The 20543-nt window shown below is 37.2% G+C and overlaps 1 long non-coding RNA gene across 1 annotated transcript; it reads left to right on the top strand.

Annotated features, from left to right (window-relative positions):
• The first annotated feature begins 11261 nt into the window (after positions 1-11261).
• LOC134483018 (uncharacterized) lies at positions 11262-18718 on the top strand. Its single transcript, XR_010059817.1, has 2 exons — positions 11262-11725; positions 18241-18718. It is a non-coding gene; the product is annotated as an uncharacterized LOC134483018 (long non-coding RNA).
• The last annotated feature ends 1825 nt before the right edge of the window (positions 18719-20543 follow it).

Raw genomic sequence — 20543 nt, 5'->3', positions numbered from 1 at the left:
TTAGCATATGAAAGAACTCCCTGTGGTATTCTGGCTGATTCTTGGCAGTTCATATGACTTGTGTTCGTTAGGCTGACTTGTGTCGATTAGGCAGAGCACTGCAGTTTCTGCTGGATGAAATCCCTCTTAGTGATTCATATTTCATATTTGCTTTTGGACTGGATTGCCACTGTTGATTGTATCTGATATTTGCTATTGGAATAAACTGCTGGTATCTTGACAATGAAAACAGACTCACCCCAAAGAATTACTTCTAAACAGGTTCACAAACCCTCTTGTGCTTTTAAGCATCTTTTTCTCTTACTTCGGGTTAGTGGGCTAAAGCGGAAGCTGAAGCATTTAAGAACCCTATATAAAATAGGCTTCGAAATATCTAAGCTGACATTTTAATTTTTGTTAGTATATTTCACAAACTTTTTCTTTTAAATATGTATGTAAATATATATATATGTGCTTATGCATATGTGTATAATCATGAATGAGTATGTACATTAAGATGCTTACAGAGATAATGGGATAGGGCAGTCAGGTCCTATGGACCCTGAGTTTCTAAGTTATAGAAATGAACTTTCTAATGTAGATGTTTGGATTCAAAATCTTAGTCTCTGAATGAGCAGCACCTGTTTCTAACTGCTAAGTCATCTCTCTACAATCCCCAAACTACTCCTAAAACACATACACATACAAGTCAAGACCAAGAAAACTGTTTTGTCTTATTTTCTACATAGAATTTTGTACATGCTTATATGAGACACAATGTGCTGTTTTAATGTGTGTACAAATGTGTGATAACTAATTTGGGTAAATACACTATACATTACATTCAATATTTCCATTTTGTGGTATATCTATTCAAAAATCCTTTATTGTGCTTTGAAGTCTATCCATTATTACTGGCTAAATTCATTCTTGCAGCTACCTATTCTTGCCATGTCTAAGGCCACTTAATATTATAGATAATTTCAAGTAGGAAATGGGTTTGCATACTGGTCTGCTCTTTTATAACCAACACTTATGCTAAGGCAGAAAGATTCTGAAAATGTGCAGCCAATCTGAACTATATAATGAGCCCCAGAGTGACATATTATTTCAAAAATACACCAATACATAAACAGAATATAAACCTTCAAGATAACTTTACCAATGATTTCTGGTAAAATTAAATGCCTATGGCCCTTCATATTATATCATTTGCTGCAACTTATATATTTAAACTTAAAAAATTATTGAAATAATAATTATTCTGATATGCTTTTCAATCTTCCACCACCTCCCTATCTCCTCACCCAACTCTATGACTTCCTTTTTTCTTTTCTATCTTAAGAAAACAAATAGTCAAAAAGAAAAGAATAGTACCAAGAAAAGAAGTGTCTAAGCAAGAAATTTGAGGGCTTTTCTTTTTTGCTTGTTTAGGTTTGGTTTTTGCGTTTGTTTTTCAAGACAGTATTTCTGTGTGTGGCCCTGAAGTCCTGAAAATAGCTCTGTAGACCAGGTTGGCCTTGAACTCAGAGTCAACTGCTGTTCCTAGTCAATACTGAGACTAAAGGCGTGCAGTACCATGCCAGACTCTAAATTTAAATTTTAAAGATGGAATATGAATCATTAATATATTTATCTCAGGTTGCTATTTCAAGTATTAATTATCATTTTGCATATTTAGATCCATTAAAATTCAGAGTCCAACTTTCAGAATAATTTACCACTCATTCTGTAAAACTGCAACACTTTCCTTGGTCTATAAACTCCTTGATCAAAAATCATCCTAAGTGAACATATTAGATTCTTTTGCCCAAGGTGTCAATAATATACAGGAGTCAGATAATATATTTAAATAGTATTCTAACAAATTAAGGCTTTAATAATACATAGTGTCAAAATCAATCATGAATAGGTTGTTTTTCTTAGATACAAATTAAGGGATTAACTTGGCAGTTAAGACATATAATAAGTGAAGATTCTCAACTGAAATAGCCAGTAAATATATTCAGCAAAATTATAGAAGAAAACTTCCCTAACCTAAAGAAAGAGACATACAGAACTCCAAATAGATTGGATCAGAAAAGAAATTCCTCCCATCATATAGTAGTCAAAACACCAAATGCACAAAACAAAGAAAGAATATTAAAGGCAGTGAGGGGGGAAATGTCAAGTAATATATAAAGACAGACCTATCAGAATTGCACCCGAATCTTACCAGAGTCTATAAAAGATAGAAGACCCTGGACAGATGTCACACAGACCCTAAGAGGACACAAATCTCAGCCCAGACTACTATATTCAGCAAAATTCTCAATTACCATAGATGGAGGAAGCAAGCTATTCCCTGACAAGACCAAATTTACACAATATCTTTCCGCAAATTCAGCCCTACAAAGGAAAGTAGATGGAAAACTCCAACGCGAGGAGAAAAACTACACCCTTTAAAAAAAAAGCAAGAAATCAATCTTTTAACAAACCCAAAAGAAGATAGCTGCACAAACATAATTTTAACTCTAACAACAAAAATTACAGGAAAAAACAATCACAATTCTTCAATATCTCTTAACACCGATGCACTAAATTCCCCCCAAAAGACAAAGAGACTATGTGTGTAAACAGGAACTAGCATTTTGTTGCATACAGGAAACACACTTCAGTGACAAAGAAAGACACTACCTCAGAGTAAAAGGCTAGAAAACAATTTGCCAAACAAATGGCCCCAAGAAACAAGCTGGAATAGCCATTCAAATAGAAAAAAATCGACTTTCAAAAAAAGGTTATAAAAAAGATAAGGAAGGACACTTCATGCTCATCAAAAGAAAAATCTACCAAGATGAACTCTCAATTCCGAATATCTAAGCTCCAAATGCAAGGGCACCCACATTCATAAAAGAAACCATACTAAAGCTCAAAGCATACCTTGCACAACACACAATAATAGTGGGAGACTTCAACACCCCACTCTTATCAATAGATCATAGAAACAAAAACTAAAGAGGGACAGTGAAACTAAGAGAAGTTATGAACCAAATGATTTTATTAGCTATCTATAGAATGTTTCATCCTAAAACAAAAGATTCTTCTCAGCACCTCATGGTACCTTCTCCAAAACTGTTCATATAATCGGTCAAAAAACAGCCCTCAACAAATACACAAAGATTGAAAAAATCCATGCATCCTAACAGATCAACAGGGACTGAAGCTGGTCTTCAATAACAACAAAAACAACAGAAAGCCTACAGATACATGAACCCAGCTATACCACTATTGGGCATGTACACAAATGATGCTTCATCATACAACAAGGACACATGCACCATGATTTTCATAGCAGCCTTATTTATAGTAGCCAGAATCTGGAAAGAACCCAGATAATCTTTAACAGAAGAACGAATACAGAAAATGTGATACATTTACACAATGAAACACTACTCAACTATTAAAAACAATGATTTTGTGAAATTCTTAGGGAAATGGATATAACTAGAAGATACCATCATGAGTGAGGTCATAAAAGTCATAAAAGAACACACATAGTATGCACTCATTGGTAAGTGGATATTAGCTCAAAAGCTCGGAATACCCAAGAATCAATTCAAGATCATATGAAGCTCAAGAAGGATGACCAAAATGTCGATGCCTCAGTCCATCTTAGGAGAGGGAGCAAAATACTCGAGGGAGGAAGTACAGGAATGATTTATGGAGCAGGGACTGAAGGAAAGGTCATCCAGAGACTGCCCCACCCGGGGATGCAGCCCACATGCAGCTACCAAACCCAGGCGCCGTTACTGATGCCAAGAAGTCCTTGCTGACAGGAGCCTGATACGGATGTCTCCTAAGAGGCTCTGCCCGAACCTTACTGATACAAATGAGGATGCTTGCAGCCAACCTTCGTACTAAGCATGGGGACCTCAATGGAGGAGTTAGGGAAAGGACTGGAGGAGTTGAAGGGTTTTGCAACCCCATAGGAAGAACATCAATCTCAACCAACCAGACATTTCAGATCTCCCGGGGACTAAACCACCAACCAAAGAGTACACACGGAGGGACCCACAGCTCCAGCTGCAGATGTAACAGAGGATGGTATTGTCTGACATCAATAAGAGGAGAAGGTTTTGGTCCTGTGAAGGCTTGTTTCCCCAGTATAGGGGAATGCCATGGTGTTGAGTTAGAAGTGGGTGTTTGGGAGTGGGAACATCTTCATAGAAGCAGGGGCAGGTGGCAGAGGGGGAATTGGAGAGGGGGGGAAAGCGGATTCTCAAGCATAACCTGAGAAGAGAATTCTAGAGAGGAGGAAGCTTGAGCCATCTGTTGAGTTTATTACTGTCGTACTACCAGAAAACCCTCCTAGACATCCTCAGTGTACACTGACTATTCGGTTATCAGTGGGAACCGTCCTGAATTAGAAGAGGAGCAGTAAGGTGAATCCAATACAAAATTAAATTTATTTTATTATATTTGATTCTATTTATTTATTTTATGTATTTCAATGTTTTGACTCCATCTAAGTATATGTGATCACTGTGTGCTTTTCTAGTACTTAGAGAAGTCAGAGGAGGGCTTTGAATCTTTTTGAACTGGAGCAATATTTCTGAGACTTCATGTAGATTCTGAGAATCATATGTGGGTCTTCTGCAAGAGGATCAAATGCTCTTAGCCACTGACCCATTTCTCCAACATCTGAATAAATGATTCCTAAATAAATCTGATACATTAAATTTCATGTCATTATATAAAAGATAAGCTCATCCTCTACCTGTGTTTTAAAGTAGAAAATAGTGTTTCAACTTTAAATAGATTTACTTGATTATATTTTAGTTTGACTAGATTTGTGGGGGTGCTTTTTTTCCTTTAGCATATCAAAAACCTCATTTTGCTAATGTTATTACTCCTAATAAAAGACTATAGCCAGAAAATGTTGCAGTAGATCAGACACAATTTTCCTAAAAGATATATTAGTATTGCTAAATATGAATGATAATTTTTGCCCAAAAGCAATGGTTTTATTAGTTCTAGAAATTTACCTTTTTTTCAAATAGATATGTAGCTCTTTTGATTTATGTATTTGAATCATCTCAAATATATAAGTTACTAAAATAATTTAACATATTACAATGAATTAAAGAAGAAAAATATTAAATGTAAAACAAACATCATATTCCTGTATTTGGAGACAAATGCTGGTGCTCTCCATGATCTCATGGATATTAAAGTGTAGACAAAGATGTATGATCTACTGTAAAATATCCTGTGATAACACAGCCGGCCATGTCCCACAGGACAGGAGATGATTATATTATGCAATTCAGTCAATATTGCTGCTGCTTATGCATCTTTGAGGAGGTCTAGCTAGTAAAAGATTCCATTTCTTAAATCACAAATATCCTATATCTATAATTTTGCTTCTTAACATACCAAAATTTCAGACTACAAATTAAGGGAAAATCAACCACAAACCACACTAGATAGGGCCCAGTTTTCCTTTTGAACATCAAATATACACCGGATTTCTAACTCTTTCTTCAGAATTTCTTTTAAATGTATACATTTTGGAGTTCACATCACATTTCAATATGTACTTATTATGCAGAGTATTCATATATCCATTCCACAAGCCCATCCCTTTTCACACTGACTACATTGCAGTACCCTCGACTGAGCCGTCATCCTCCTTCATAACATATTCAGGACATGTCAGCCAAACCTAACCAACTATCATATACATATACATATATATACACATATACATACATATATACATCATTACACAAATATATATATATACATATGTGTGTATATATGTTAGGTGTGTCTCCCCATGTTTCTCATATGTAAGTCAAGATCCCTGTCTCAGCCTTTTGGCTTAAATGTACTAGGCTTATCTTTTTATATCTTTTATTCAAAATATGAGGCACAATATCAGAATGCCACAAGAACTTTGTACAGTTTATGATTCTAATTCAGTAATCGTGCTGTGAACTCACGGTAATATGAGGCTATGTTTTACTTGAAAGTTATATTAGTGAGTCTGATAACTTTTTCTGAGGAAACACAACACACATGTCTATTCACACTAAATAGGGAGCCTACAACAGACCAAAGTAGACATACTGCCAAATTCCAATTTGGTGAACCAATGAGTTGGGGTTAGTCACAGGAATTAGTCATGAGTGAGGGGCTATTTACAGTAGGAGAAATGACTCCGAGAAAGCTTGCATCTCTAAAGCCTATTCTACCAAAGGTTACTGCTACCAAAACCATGAAATCTCTCTGCGGCACTGTACACTATATACGGTAACCCATAGGCTGCTCAACAGGGTGGAGAATCCCTTTCCAAGTGACCTAAACCTCTTTTGGGCAACACAGTTTATTTCTGCTTCTTCCATACAGCTTGTCTGGCCTTAAAGTCTTCTTTGAAAATTGGCTGAATTAGAATCTCAATAACTTTATTCTGGAAGGGAGAAGACTAGTAAATCTGGTCATTTTGAGGAACTTCATGAATTTACTTTGAATTTCATGTCTTTCTGCCTTAGAAGCTTCCTTAAAGAGAGAAGACTCCAATCTCAGAGGAATCTGCTATACAATAATTAGATCATATTCTGCAGAACTAACTTTTTCTACCAAGAGGAAATAACCAAAACATTAAAAGTCTTTATACATTTTTGCTTTCTTGTTTCTTAAAGATTCATTTGTTCACATCTTTTATGTATATGAGTGCTCTGGCGTTCTGTTCACCAGAAGATGGCATCAGGTCACAGGTAGTCATGAACTACCATATGGTTGCCAGGGATTGAACTCGGGACCTTTAGAAGAGCAGTCAGTGCTCTTAACCACTGATCCATCTCTCCAGCCCAGATATGTATATTGTTACACCAGAAAGACATGGTAAAAACACTTCTTGTTTATTGTGATATTTAATGAAAAACTCTAATTTTAAGTAAACTTGTCATGGTTCATTGAAGATCTTTGCAATAGCATCCTTATAAAGGACAGTGTACTTCACCTTGTAAACCAGTATTTCTGTAGAGTAATATTACCTATGCCTCTAAAGGTTGATATGAAAGTTAGAATATTTCAACATATATAGTGCTGTACAGTCTATGATTAATGACATGTATGCAGAAATATTTAATATAATTCAATATTTCTTCAGATGTCACTTTGACTGGTAGTGGAAATCAGAAGACTAAAATGCAATATAAAATATTTCTTGGGCTGAAGAGATAGTTCAGAGGTTAAGAGCACTGGCTGCTCTTCCAGAGGACATGGGGTCCAAGTCCAAGTACTGATATGGGAGCTCACAATTGTCTGTAACTACAGTTCCAGAAGATCTGACACCCTCACAGGCAAAAACATTTCTTAAATAATTATAATATACACTGGAGGAATTATGTATAAAAATAAGTTAGCTACACTAAGTGGAAAGTCCCAGTATAGACAGTGAGCAAAGAAAATAGTTTCGTTTTGTTTCAGGGAAATCTCTTGCCAGTTTCATCTGATAATTAGGAGTTAAAATAAAATGAGAAACAATTTAGATTGGACAAGAATGTTCATTAAATCATCTCATAATTTCACTAGTGGTAAACATAAATTAATATTAGGTTATATATAGATAAAATATCATGATTACTTGTTTAGAAATGTAATCATATCTTAAAATTCACATTTTCATTAAACAATAAGTAATGAATTTTAGAGACCTGTGAGACAGTTCTGTGGGAAAATTTCTTGCAGGGAATCAATAAAGGGGAACAGATAACTGTCTCCATAAAAATGTTCCAAAAGAAGTCAAGTTCAAAGTTCTTTTCGATTTTATAGACAAACTTAAGTTCCATAAATCTAATAGAAATAAAATAAATTTAATAAAAACAAATTGAAGTCAAAGTTCTTTAGTTATTTGTTAGACTTTGGGAGCCATCACTAATTTTTGAATTTTGATTTAGTATACCTTAAGATAGTATTTTGTATAAATAGCTCTGGAGGATGTTCACTCCAGAGAGCAAATGTGTTTGTCTCCCTGTTTCCCACTACAAACAGGTACAATTAAAACATTAGGAAATACTGTCAGTCATCACTAATTCACATGAGGATCTGTGGCCAAGCGTTAATTAACATGGTTTCTACTTTCAAACCCTCAGCACTTTATTCACAGTCCAGGAACTGGGCAATAAAAGGAGGGTGGAGTGAGGGGCTTTTTAATTCTACTTCAGCCTTCAATGCAAGTTTGAAAAACAAGTTCTCCATAAAATATTTATTAAATCTTGAAATTCTCTCATGGCTTTTCTCTTTGAGCATATTATATGGCAACCTTCCATTACATACATCTCGAAAGTCAAAAGCATAATATTTGTGTCATATGTAATAGTCCACAATATTATTCCATATGGGATATCCTATTAAACTATAAGATCATGCAGGCTGTTATAGAAAACACCCCTCTAATCAGCTGCAGTTCATTCTGACTTAGTTATAATTTAGACAGGAGAGGAAGCACCTGAGTTGAGAGACTTTTAATCACTGCTTCTATTTCGTTGATAGTTGTGGGTTCACTTAAATTTGTCTGCTTATTACTTTCTCTTGCTTTAATTCTGGTAGGTCATATATATGTAAAAATCAACCTGTTTCTTTTAGATTTTCAAGTTTAGTAGAGTATATATTCTAAGGTATTTTGTTGTGACTCTCTGATTTTCCTTATCTGTTTTTTATTAAATTAGGCCCTCCTTTTTTTATTTTGGTGAGTTTAGCCAAATTTTTATCATTATTGCTAACCTCTTACAAAGGTCCAACTCTTGGTTTCATTAATTATTTGTACTGTTGTTTTCTTTCTCTTTCATTAGTTCCGGCTCTGACTTTTGTTTTCTCGTTCCATATTATGTTTTGGGTTGTGTTTACCCTTGATTTCCCAAAGCTTTCTTGCAAAACTTTAAGTTAGTAACAGGAGCTCCCTTCAGCTTGCTCATACAAGTGCAGTGCTGTAATATCCCATCCTCATTGTGTCCCATATATTTTTGTATGTTGTATTTTCACATTCATTCAATTCTAGAAAAGGTTTGATTTCTTTCTTGATAGTTCCCTTAATCCAATTTTCATTCAAAAGTGTGTTCTTTGCTTTCTCTGAGTTGCTGTATCTTCTGACATTTATTCTGTTGCTGACATCAAGCTTTAGTCCTTGTGGTCAGATACACTGGATGTTATATTTGTAACCTCAATAGCCACTTCCCCCTTTCAATTTGGAAAATTGTCTTCTATAATTTTTGTTAAAGTATTTTCTGGTTTTTTTTCCAACCTGGCTTTTTTCTCTTCCTTCTCTGTCTATGATGTTTATGTAAGGTTGGCATTTTTAGGGTGCCTAAAAGTTTCTAAATGTTCAATACCATTTTTAAATTAAGTGTATATAGGGAGCTGCTAGTATATATAGTTTTATTAATCCAAAGATGGATACTTATGAAAGTTATTATTTTGGAAGCTTAAAAGGCAAGAGAGGAGGGAGGGATGGATGGGGAGGTTGGGTGAGAAATGTAAAAATGGGAAATGCTTAGGAACAGAACAAGGAAGAGTCATAGGAAAGCAATGTAGCAGAGGGGAAGAGTATTCAGAAGTGAATCAGGGTCCCTGTGCACTTTTTACAATTGATTTCTTTCTTCCCAGATCAAAAGCTAGTGAATCTGCCTTTATTGCTACTCACTGACAAACATGTCTTACACAGCAGATATTCCACCACTGTCTCTAGATTTTCTGACATGATTTTTCAAAGCAGAAATTCTCTCTTAACTGTTCTCATACTTTTTGTTTTGTTTTGTTCTGCTTATTTGCTTGTTTCATCTCAAATCTATTAAATCACACAGTTCTCTGTGAACAGCCTTTTGGTCAAATGTAGTTTGCACAAGAACTCTGTGTTTTAGTAAAAACATTTTCTGTTTTATACCACTTTATTAAACTTACCTGCCAACTCTCCTGTCCATACCTTGCTATTACACAGAAATCTTTGAGCATCAAGAATTTTATTTTATTTCTTTACTGAGCTCAGGACAATGCACAATGTCATCTAAGCCATCGAACAGTTCAATGAACATAAATGTGTATAATTGTTGCCTCTCCTTCTCTTCCATTCCTCTCCTCCTGCTCTAGAACTGATTTTAACTTGAAGTAAAACTTAATAGTTAAACCAAAATAATCTTTTTGCTGAGTGGATAAGCGTGAATTGGAAGCATGTGGTTATAAACAGAAGATAATCAAGTGATTCTCAAACAATTGTGTTACACTTTGAAACACAAAGTGAAAGTCTCAGTGCATTTTAGTCAGTGCTGCATTGGTATCACTGCCATCCCCATCATAGAAAGAGCTGTTCGTTTCTTAATAGCAAGAGTTTATGTCCTGAATAATCAAAGGAGAAGATCAAAAATATTCTCGTCTTAGTATAATCTCAAATGAAGCAACTATGTGTGCCCATGCATTTTGTGCCTGCTTTTAAGATGCCCTGATTTTCTGGAATGACTTTTCCAGACACTCCTATCTAAATGAACCCTACTGATAATTTAAACTCTATCTGTCCCTGGCATTCACTTGAATTTAAATTAAATCACAATTTTCTACTTTTTAAATTTTCACTTTGAAATAAAATAATAATGTCAAATTTTTACTTTAAAGCTTAATGAGTAGAGATTTACCGAGTTAAATGATAAATCCTCATCACATATGCTCAAGTCTCACATTTCTACTCAGAGATACTTATGACTCTTACTTTGGCAAGCTTTCTCTACATCTCTGTGTCTGTCTAATTGCAAGCATACTCACCTATGCACAGTACAAATGTGTACTAGCTGGGTCCATTTTCTCTCAAAGACACTATTATGCTATGCTGTTCAACAATTATTTCTTTAACAACACTTAGAGACTTTTCTCCATCCATTCATAAAGATTAGTAAGTTTCAGTAAATTGTTCTATGAATATAGATAGGCCATTCTTGTTGTAAAAAAAATCTTTACAAATATAAATATGGGTTTTTAAATGTCCCTCTAGAGTATATATGGGATCCTGCTTACTGAAAAGCTCTTACTTCATCACTTCCTCCCCAAAAGCTTGTGGAAGTAAATTGTTAGTAATGTTCTTTTTTTATTTTTATTTTGACTCACAAAATCAAGGAGCAGAGAAGACACCTTGAAACACCCTGTGTGCGAATATAAAGGCTCATTTTTCATGCCATGGTATCCAAAGTGAATGCATTTATGGACTGATGAGAAGAATGACCGTTTTCAGAGCCTGATCAGTGTCTTGTCAAAATTTTTTTTTTTTAATTTGTAGAGAGCGGTGTGGCGAAACAAAGATGGCGCCGACATCCAGCCTTGTCTGGATATAAATGACTTACTGCGCATGTGCAGGCTTGTCCCCTTGCTAGGGCTCCCTCTAGTGGTGAACAGCGGTACTGCACATGTGCGGTTTATGCACCAGGTGTTAGTTGACCGTTAATATGCTAATGAGGTGATTCATTCTCCGCCAATCCCTGGAGGACAAGTAGTGGGGTGATCCAAGCCCCACCAATCCCTGAGAGATAATTAGCATACTGTTGTCTATATAAGCCGAGCGATTTTGCTGCTCAGGGTCCCTGTTCAAGAGAGCTGTAACACTAAGAGAGCTGTAACACTAAGAAGAGCTGTAACACAGTAAAGGCTTGCTCGCAGAAGAATCCTGTTGCCACGCGTCGTTCTTGCTGGCGGGACATTGGGCGCGCGACATTAATTAACTTGAGTATTACTTATATACATTTCGAGTGTTATTCCCTTTCCCGGTTTCCGGGCAAACATCCCACTCCCCCCTCCCCTTCCTTATGGGTGTTCCCCTCCCAACCCTCCCCCCATTGCCGCCCTCCCCCCATAGTCTAGTTCACTGGGGGTTCAGTCTTAGCAGGACCCAGGGCTTCCCCTTCCACTGGTGCTCTTACCAGGATATTCATTGCTACCTATGGGGTCAGAGTCCAGGGTCAGTCCATGTATAGTCTTTAGGTAGTGGCTTAGTCCCTGGAAGCTCTGGTTGCTTGACATTGTTGTACTTTTGGGGTCTCGAGCCCCTTCAAGCTCTTCCAGTTCTTTCTCTGATTCCTTCAACGGGGGACCTATTCTCAGTTCAGTGGTTTGCTGCTGGCATTCGCCTCTGTATTTGCTGTATTCTGGCTGTGTCTCTCAGGAGCGATCTACATCCGGCTCCTGTCGGTCTGCACTTCTTTGCTTCATCCATCTTGTCCAATTGGGTGGCTGTATATGTATGGGCCACCTGTGGGGCAGGCTCTGAATGGGTGTTCCTTCAGTCTCTGTTTTAATCTTTGCCTCTCCCTTCCCTGCCAAGGGTATTCTTTTTCCTCATTTAAAGAAGGAGTGAAGCATTCACATTTTGATCATCCGTCTTGAGTTTGCTTTGTTCTAGGGATCTAGGGTAATTCAAGCATTCGGGCTAATAGCCACTTATCAATGAGTGCATACCATGTATGTCTTTCTGTGATTGGGTTAGCTCACTCAGGATGATATTTTCCAGTTCCAACCATTTGCCTACGAATTTCATAAACTCGTTGTTTTTGATAGCTGAGTAATATTCCATTGTGTAGATGTACCACATTTTCTGTATCCATTCCTCTGTTGAAGGGCATCTGGGTTCTTTCCAGCTTCTGGCTATTATAAATAAGGCTGCGATGAACATAGTGGAGCACGTGTCTCTTTTATATGTTGAGGCATCTTTTGGGTATATGCCCAAGAGAGGTATAGCTGGATCCTCAGGCAGTTCAATGTCCAATTTTCTGAGGAACCTCCAGACTGATTTCCAGAATGGTTGTACCAGTCTGCAATCCCACCAACAATGGAGGAGTGTTCCTCTTTCTCCACATCCTCGCCAGCATCTGCTGTCACCTGAGTTTTTGATCTTAGCCAATCGCACTGGTGTGAGGTGAAATCTCAGGGTTGTTTTGATTTGCATTTCCCTTATGACTAAAGATGTTGAACATTTCTTTAGGTGTTTCTCAGCCATTCGGCATTCCTCAGCTGTGAATTCTTTGTTTAGCTCTGAACCCCATTTTTTAATAGGGTTATTTGTTTCCCTGCGGTCTAACTTCTTGAGTTCTTTGTATATTTTGGATATAAGGCCTCTATCTGTTGTAGGATTGGTAAAGATCTTTTCCCAATCTGTTGGTTGCCGTTTTGTCCTAACCACAGTGTCCTTTGCCTTACAGAAGCTTTGCAGTTTTATGAGATCCCATTTGTCGATTCTTGATCTTAGAGCATAAGCCATTGGTGTTTTGTTCAGGAAATTTTTTCCAGTGCCCATGTGTTCCAGATGCTTCCCCAGTTTTTCTTCTATTAGTTTGAGTGTGTCTGGTTTGATGTGGAGGTCCTTGATCCACTTGGACTTAAGCTTTGTACAGAGTGATAAGCATGGATCGATCTGCATTCTTCTACATGTTGCCCTCCAGTTGAACCAGCACCATTTGCTGAAAATGCTATCATTTTTCCATTGGAATGTTTTGGCTCCTTTGTCAAAAATCAAGTGACCATAGGTGTGTGGGTTCATTTCTGGGTCTTCAATTCTATTCCATTGGTCTATCTGTCTGTCTCTGAACCAATACCATGCAGTTTTTATCACTATTGCTCTGTAATACTGCTTGAGTTCAGGGATAGTGATTCCCCCTGAAGTCCTTTTATTGTTGAGGATAGCTTTAGCTATCCTGGGTTTTTTGTTATTCCAGATGAATTTGCAAATTGTTCTGTCTAACTCTTTGAAGAATTGGATTGGTATTTTGATGGGGATTGCATTGAATCTGTAGATTGCTTTTGGTAAAATGGCCATCTTTACTATATTAATCCTGCCAATCCATGAGCATGGGAGATCTTTCCATCTTCTGAGGTCTTCTTCAATTTCTTTCCTCAGTGTCTTGAAGTTCTTATTGTACAGATCTTTTACTTGCTTGGTTAAAGTCACACCGAGGTACTTTATATTATTTGGGTCTATTATGAAGGGTGTCGTTTCCCTAATTTCTTTCTCGGCTTGTTTCTCTTTTGTATAGAGGAAGGCAACTGATTTATTTGAGTTAATTTTATACCCAGCCACTTTGCTGAAGTTGTTTATCAGCTTTAGTAGTTCTCTGGTGGAACTTTTGGGATCACTTAAATATACTATCATGTCATCTGCAAATAGTGATATTTTGACCTCTTCTTTTCCGATCTGTATCCCTTTGATCTCCTTTTGTTGTCTGATTGCTCTGGCTAGAACTTCAAGAACTATATTGAATAAGTAGGGAGAGAGTGGGCAGCCTTGTCTAGTCCCTGATTTTAGTGGGATTGCTTCAAGTTTCTCTCCATTTAGTTTAATGTTAGCAACTGGTTTGCTGTATATGGCTTTTACTATGTTTAGGTATGGGCCTTGAATTCCTATTCTTTCCAGGACTTTTATCATGAAGGGGTGTTGAATTTTGTCAAATGCTTTCTCAGCATCTAATGAAATGATCATGTGGTTCTGTTCTTTCAGTTTGTTTATATAATGGATCACGTTGATGGTTTTCCATATATTAAACCATCCCTGCATGCCTGGGATGAAGCCTACTTGATCATGGTGGATGATTGTTTTGATGTGCTCTTGGATTCAGTTTGCCAGAATTTTATTGAGTATTTTTGCGTCGATATTCATAAGGGAAATTGGTCTGAAGTTCTCTTTCTTTGTTGTGTCTTTGTGTGGTTTAGGTATAAGAGTAATTGTGGCTTCGTAGAAGGAATTCGGTAGTGCTCCATCTGTTTCAATTTTGTGGAATAGTTTGGATAATATTGGTATGAGGTCTTCTATGAAGGTTTGATAGAATTCTGCACTAAACCCGTCTGGACCTGGGCTCTTTTTGGTTGGGAGACCTTTAATGACTGCTTCTATTTCCTTAGGAGTTATGGGGTTGTTTAACTGGTTTATCTGTTCCTGATTTAACTTCGATACCTGGTATCTGTCTAGGAAATTGTCCATTTCCTGAAGATTTTCAAATTTTGTTGAATATAGGTTTTTATAGTAAGATCTGATGATTTTTTGAATTTCCTCCGAATCTGTAGTTATGTCTCCCTTTTCATTTCTGATTTTGTTAATTTGGACACACTCTCTGTGTCCTCTCGTTAGTCTGGCTAAGGGTTTATCTATCTTGTTGATTTTCTCAAAGAACCAACTTTTGGTTCTGTTGATTCTTTCTATGGTCCTTTTTGTTTCTACTTGGTTGATTTCAGCTCTGAGTTTGATTATTTCCTGCCTTCTACTCCTCCTGGGTGTATTTGCTTCTTTTTGTTCTAGAGCTTTTAGGTGTGCTGTCAAGCTGCTGACATATGCTCTTTCCTGTTTCTTTCTGCAGGCACTCAGCGCTATGAGTTTTCCTCTTAGCACAGCATTCATTGTGTCCCATAAGTTTGAGTATGTTGTATCTTCATTTTCATTAAATTCTAAAAAGTTTTTAATTTCTTTCTTTATTTCTTCCTTGACCAGGTTATCATTGAGTAGAGCATTGTTCAATTTCCACGTATATGTGGGCATTCTTCCCTTATTGTTATTGAAGAACAGTTTTAGGCCGTGGTGGTCCGATAGCACGCATGGGATTATTTCTATCTTTCTGTACCTGTTGAGGCCCGTTTTTTGACCAATTATATGGTCAATTTTGGAGAAAGTACCATGAGGAGCTGAGAAGAAGGTATATCCTTTTGCTTTAGGATAGAATGTTCTATAAATATCCGTTAAGTCCATTTGGCTCATGACTTCTCTTAGTCTGTCTACATCACTGTTTAATTTCTGTTTCCATGATCTGTCCATTGATGAGAGTGGGGTGTTGAAATCTCCCACTATTATTGTGTGAGGTGCAATGTGTGTTTTGAGCTTTAGTAAGGTTTCTTTTACGTACGTAGGTGCCCTTGTATTTGGGGCATAGATATTTAGGATTGAGAGTTCATCTTGGTTGATTTTTCCTTTGATGAATATGAAGTGTCCTTCCTTATCTTTTTTGATGACTTTTAGTTGGAAATTGATTTTATTTGATATTAGAATGGCTACTCGAGCTTGCTTCTTCCGACCATTTGCTTGGAAAGTTGTTTTCCAGCCTTTCACTCTGAGGTAGTGTCTGTCTTTGTCTCTGAGGTGTGTTTCCTGTAGGCAGCAGAATGCAGGGTCCTCGTTGCGTATCCAGTTTGTTAATCTATGTCTTTTTAGTGGGGAGTTGAGGCCATTGATATTGAGAGATATTAAGGAATAGTGATTATTGCTTCCCGTTATATTCATATTTGGATGTGAGGTTATGTTTGTGTGCTTTCATTCTCTTTGTTTTGTTGCCAAGACGATTAGTTTCTTGCTTCTTCTAGGGTATAGCTTGCCTCCTTATGTTGGGCTTTACCATTTAATATCCTTTGTAATGCTGGATTTTTAGAAAGATATTGTGTAAATTTGGTTTTGTCATGGAATATCTTGGTTTCTCCATCAATGTTAATTGAGAGTTTTGCTGGATACAGTAACCTGGGCTGGCATTTGTGTTCTCTTAGGGTCTGTATGACATCAGTCCAGGATCTTCTGGCCTTCATAGTTTCTGGTGAGAAGTCTGGTGTGATTCTGATAGGTCTCCCTTTATATGTTACTTGACCTTTTTCCCTTACTGCTTTTAATATTCTTTCTTTATTTTGTGCGTTTGGTGTTTTGACAATTATGTGACAGGAGGTGTTTCTTTTCTGGTCCAATCTATTTGGAGTTCTGTAGGCTTCTTGTATGTCTATGGGTATCTCTTTTTTTAGGTTAGGGAAGTTTTCTTCTATGATTTTGTTGAAGACATTTACTGGTCCTTTGAGCTGGGAGTCTTCACTCTCTTCTATACCTATTATCCTTAGGTTTGATCTTCTCATTGAGTCCTGGATTTCCTGTATGTTTTGGACCAGTAGCTTTTTCCGCTTTACATTATCTTTGACAGTTGAGTCAATGATTTCTATGGAATCTTCTGCTCCTGAGATTCTCTCTTCCATCTCTTGTATTCTGTTGGTGAAGCTTGTATCTACAGCTCCTTGTCTCTTCTTTTGGTTTTCTATATCCAGGGTTGTTTCCATGTGTTCTTTCTTTATTGCTTCTATTTCCATTTTTAATTCCTTCAACTGTTTGATTGTGTTTTCCTGGAATTCTTTCAGGGATTTTTGCGATTCCTCTCTGTAGGCTTTTACTTGTTTATTAATGTTTTCCTGTGCTTCCCTAAGTGTGTTCATGTCTTTCTTGAAGTCCTCCAGCATCATGATCAAATATGATTTTGAAACTAGATCTTGCTTTTCTGGTGTGTTTGGATATTCCATGTTTGTTTTGGTGGGAGAATTGGGCTCCGATGATGGCATGTAGTCTTGGTTTCTGTTGCTTGGGTTCCTGCGCTTGCCTCTCGCCATCAGATTATCTCTAGTGTTACTTTGTTCTGCTATTTCTGACAGTGGCTAGACTGTCCTATAAGCCTGTGTGTCAGGAGTGCTGTAGACCTGTTTTCCTCTCTTTCAGTCAGTTATGGGGACAGAGTGTTCTGCTTTCGGGCGTGTAGTTTTTCCTCTCTACAGGTCTTCAGCTGTTCCTGTGGGCCTGTGTCTTGAGTTCACCAGGCAGCTTTCTTGCAGCAGAAAATTTGGTCTTACCTGTGGTCCCGAGGCTCAGGTTCGCTCGTGGGGTGCTGCCCAGGGGCTCTCTGCGGCGGCAGCAACCAGGAAGACCTGTGCCGCCCCTTCTGGGAGCTTCAGTGCACCAGGGTTCCAGATGGTCTTTGGCTTTTTCCTCTGGCGTCCGAGATGTGTGTGCAGGGAGCAGTCTCTTCTGGTTTCCCAGGCTTGTCTGCCTCTCTGAAGGTTTAGCTCTCCCTCCCACGGGATTTGGGTGCAGAGAACTGTTTATCCGGTCTGTTTCCTTCAGGTTCCGGCGGTGTCTCTGGCAGGGGTCCTGCCGCTCCCCCACGGGAGCCCAGAGGCCTTATACAGTTTCCTCTTGGGCCAGGGATGTGGGCAGGGGTGAGCAGTGTTGGTGGTCTCTTCCGCTCTGCAGCCTCAGGAGTGCCCACCTGACCAGGCGGTTGGGTCTCTCTCTCACCGGGTCTGGGAGCAGAGAGCTGCTGCGGGCCGGGATCCGCGGGTCAAATTTTTAAGCTATCACAGTATCTCACTGGTAATAATATATCATTTAATATAATACCAACAACTGGCACTTTATGGTACACAGGATTATAGTCCTCATAAGAAATATTTGTCTTATATCTTATTTAGACCTTCATTGAAGGAATGATGAAACTCCCACAGAGAGGAACCTCTACCTTGTCATGGATTTCGAAGCTGACAAGAAAGGGCTCTGGTGTCTGAAACCATAAAGAACAGTCTCCCAAAGCCTGAATTCCTTCCACCAGTGGTCACTGTGCTTCTGGATTTCAAATGCACTTTCTCAAGGATCTAAACTTTTGTGAATGTGAAAACCAGATTATCTGAGTCATCTGTGATAGGCAGAATAACAAGCTACCACATATTTCCTAATTCAAGATGGCCACATCTCTGAAACCTGTGCTTAGGAAACCTTACAGGATTTTGCGGTAAATTGGAACTCTTACCCCAGCATGTCCAATGGGTAGTGTTTTCAGATGACATTTTTAAAGGAAAACAAGAGAGTTGGGGGTTATTAGAACATAGTATATAGTGAAAATATCACTATAGCAATCTCCAGAACTTAAGATAATAAATCTGCGTTGCTTAAGTACTGTGTTTATGACGTTTAATGCCAGCAGTGGCAATCGCACATAAACCATTAAGGATAGAGTGGAAAAATCTTAAAGTGGAGTTTTGTTTTTTTCAAAATGAAGAATATGAAGCTGGTTGTACATTTTACTTCATCCTTATGTGGCTAAAAATTTGTGTTGTTTTAACTGTAGAACCAGTCCTAGGTCTCAAGAATATTTTGAACATTTTCAATTCTTCAGACCTCCTATTGCTGCTCCATAATTTTTAAAATGTGATTACCTTGGGGAAAGTGCTTCTAGTAGTTTCCAAAATTTATGGTGACCCTAGGGAGTCACACCATAGACAGGGAAATAAAAGGCTGTAGATCCTAGGCTTCTTGATGATTTTATACATAAAAATGGTGTACATTCTTAAAATACAGTATAAAAGTGAATGTCATAGTGTCTGGTATGCTATCAAAGGAAAACTTAATTATGGTTTTAAATGTCAGTATGCCTTTTTTAGTGTGTGCCCTTTCTGTATTTTCAAATATTATTCAAATTTAATTTGATGCTACTTGAATTAAATTTGGAGACAAGATTCTTAAGATTCTTCTTTTAATTTCTTCCATTTTAATGTGTATCCATTACTGCATTTTGTAAGAAAGTGAGCCAAACTATAAAATAATTTAAGTAATTTCAGCCTGCCATTAAAGAATAAATTTCAAAATTGTTTCATTTAATAATTATACTTGAAATTTATTTTTCTTTCTTTTCAACATTTTTGAGATTCACAATTTGTGTGTGTGTGTGTGTGTGTGTGTGTGTGTAAATTGGATGCTAAGAGAAAATATGGATATAGAAGAAAATAGAGTATCTTTTGTCTATTAATGAGTGTTAATGAGCATGAAACTCATTAGATATAAAACTACTCTTTGCCCATAAAAGTAATCTACTTAGATTTAATAATGTTTACTCAGTCCAGATTAACAGAATCTCTTACAATCTAAATTTGCTGTGTAAAAAACTGATGATGAATGAATAATAATTTATTTTAATATATGGTGAAACAAAGCCCAGTATCCAGGCCCAGAATCCCTAATTCCACAGAGTGTCTGACACATAATGTTTTTATGAGTATATATGTGTCTAAATGTTAAGTCTCACATATGGGTAGACAGACACAGATATATGCATTTTGAGAATCATTTTATATGATGGAGAATCATAGAACTATAGAGAACCCCATATAAGTCTCACACCTCAAGCCTTCACTTTTAGATTCATAGTCTGTTAATAACACCACAGATACTTATTCATAAAAGTGGAGCATGTACAAATCACTCATTTATTTTTAACTACTTATGAAAAAAAGGACTATGCATTCGGACTGGTAAAAAATGATGATCACATTTCTTCTTCCTCTTCCACCTCCTTCTCCCCTTCCTCCTCCTCTCTCCTCCTCCTCCCCCTCCCTCTTCCTCTTCCCCCTTAGTCCTTCTCCTCCTCCTCCTCCTCTTCCTCTGGCAGACATATGACTGAGATCAAGTTCCTAAAATGCTTAAAGTAGCTAAAATATTCACATGCTGTGTATGCATGCATAGAGTTGGACATCATGCTTATGAAATATGTATATGCCACTTCTATTACATTATAGTTGTTTTATTTGGATTTATTTAATTCAGGTTTTTATTTTGTTTTAAAACAGGGTTTCACGTAACCCAGGTGTCATCAAATTGGCTCCTGGGATCTGACTTTACACACTGAACCTTCTGCCTACCTATCCCAAGTGTATAACTAGATGTCCACCACCATTCCCAGCTTGAATCTGAATTCAATATATTTATACTTTCTTAAATAGTG

Source organism: Rattus norvegicus, chromosome 18, assembly GCF_036323735.1.
Source record: "Rattus norvegicus strain BN/NHsdMcwi chromosome 18, GRCr8, whole genome shotgun sequence".
NCBI classification, from domain to species: domain Eukaryota; kingdom Metazoa; phylum Chordata; class Mammalia; order Rodentia; family Muridae; genus Rattus; species Rattus norvegicus.
Note: the sequence above shows the minus strand (reverse complement) of the source record. Positions and strands in the feature narration are given on the sequence as shown.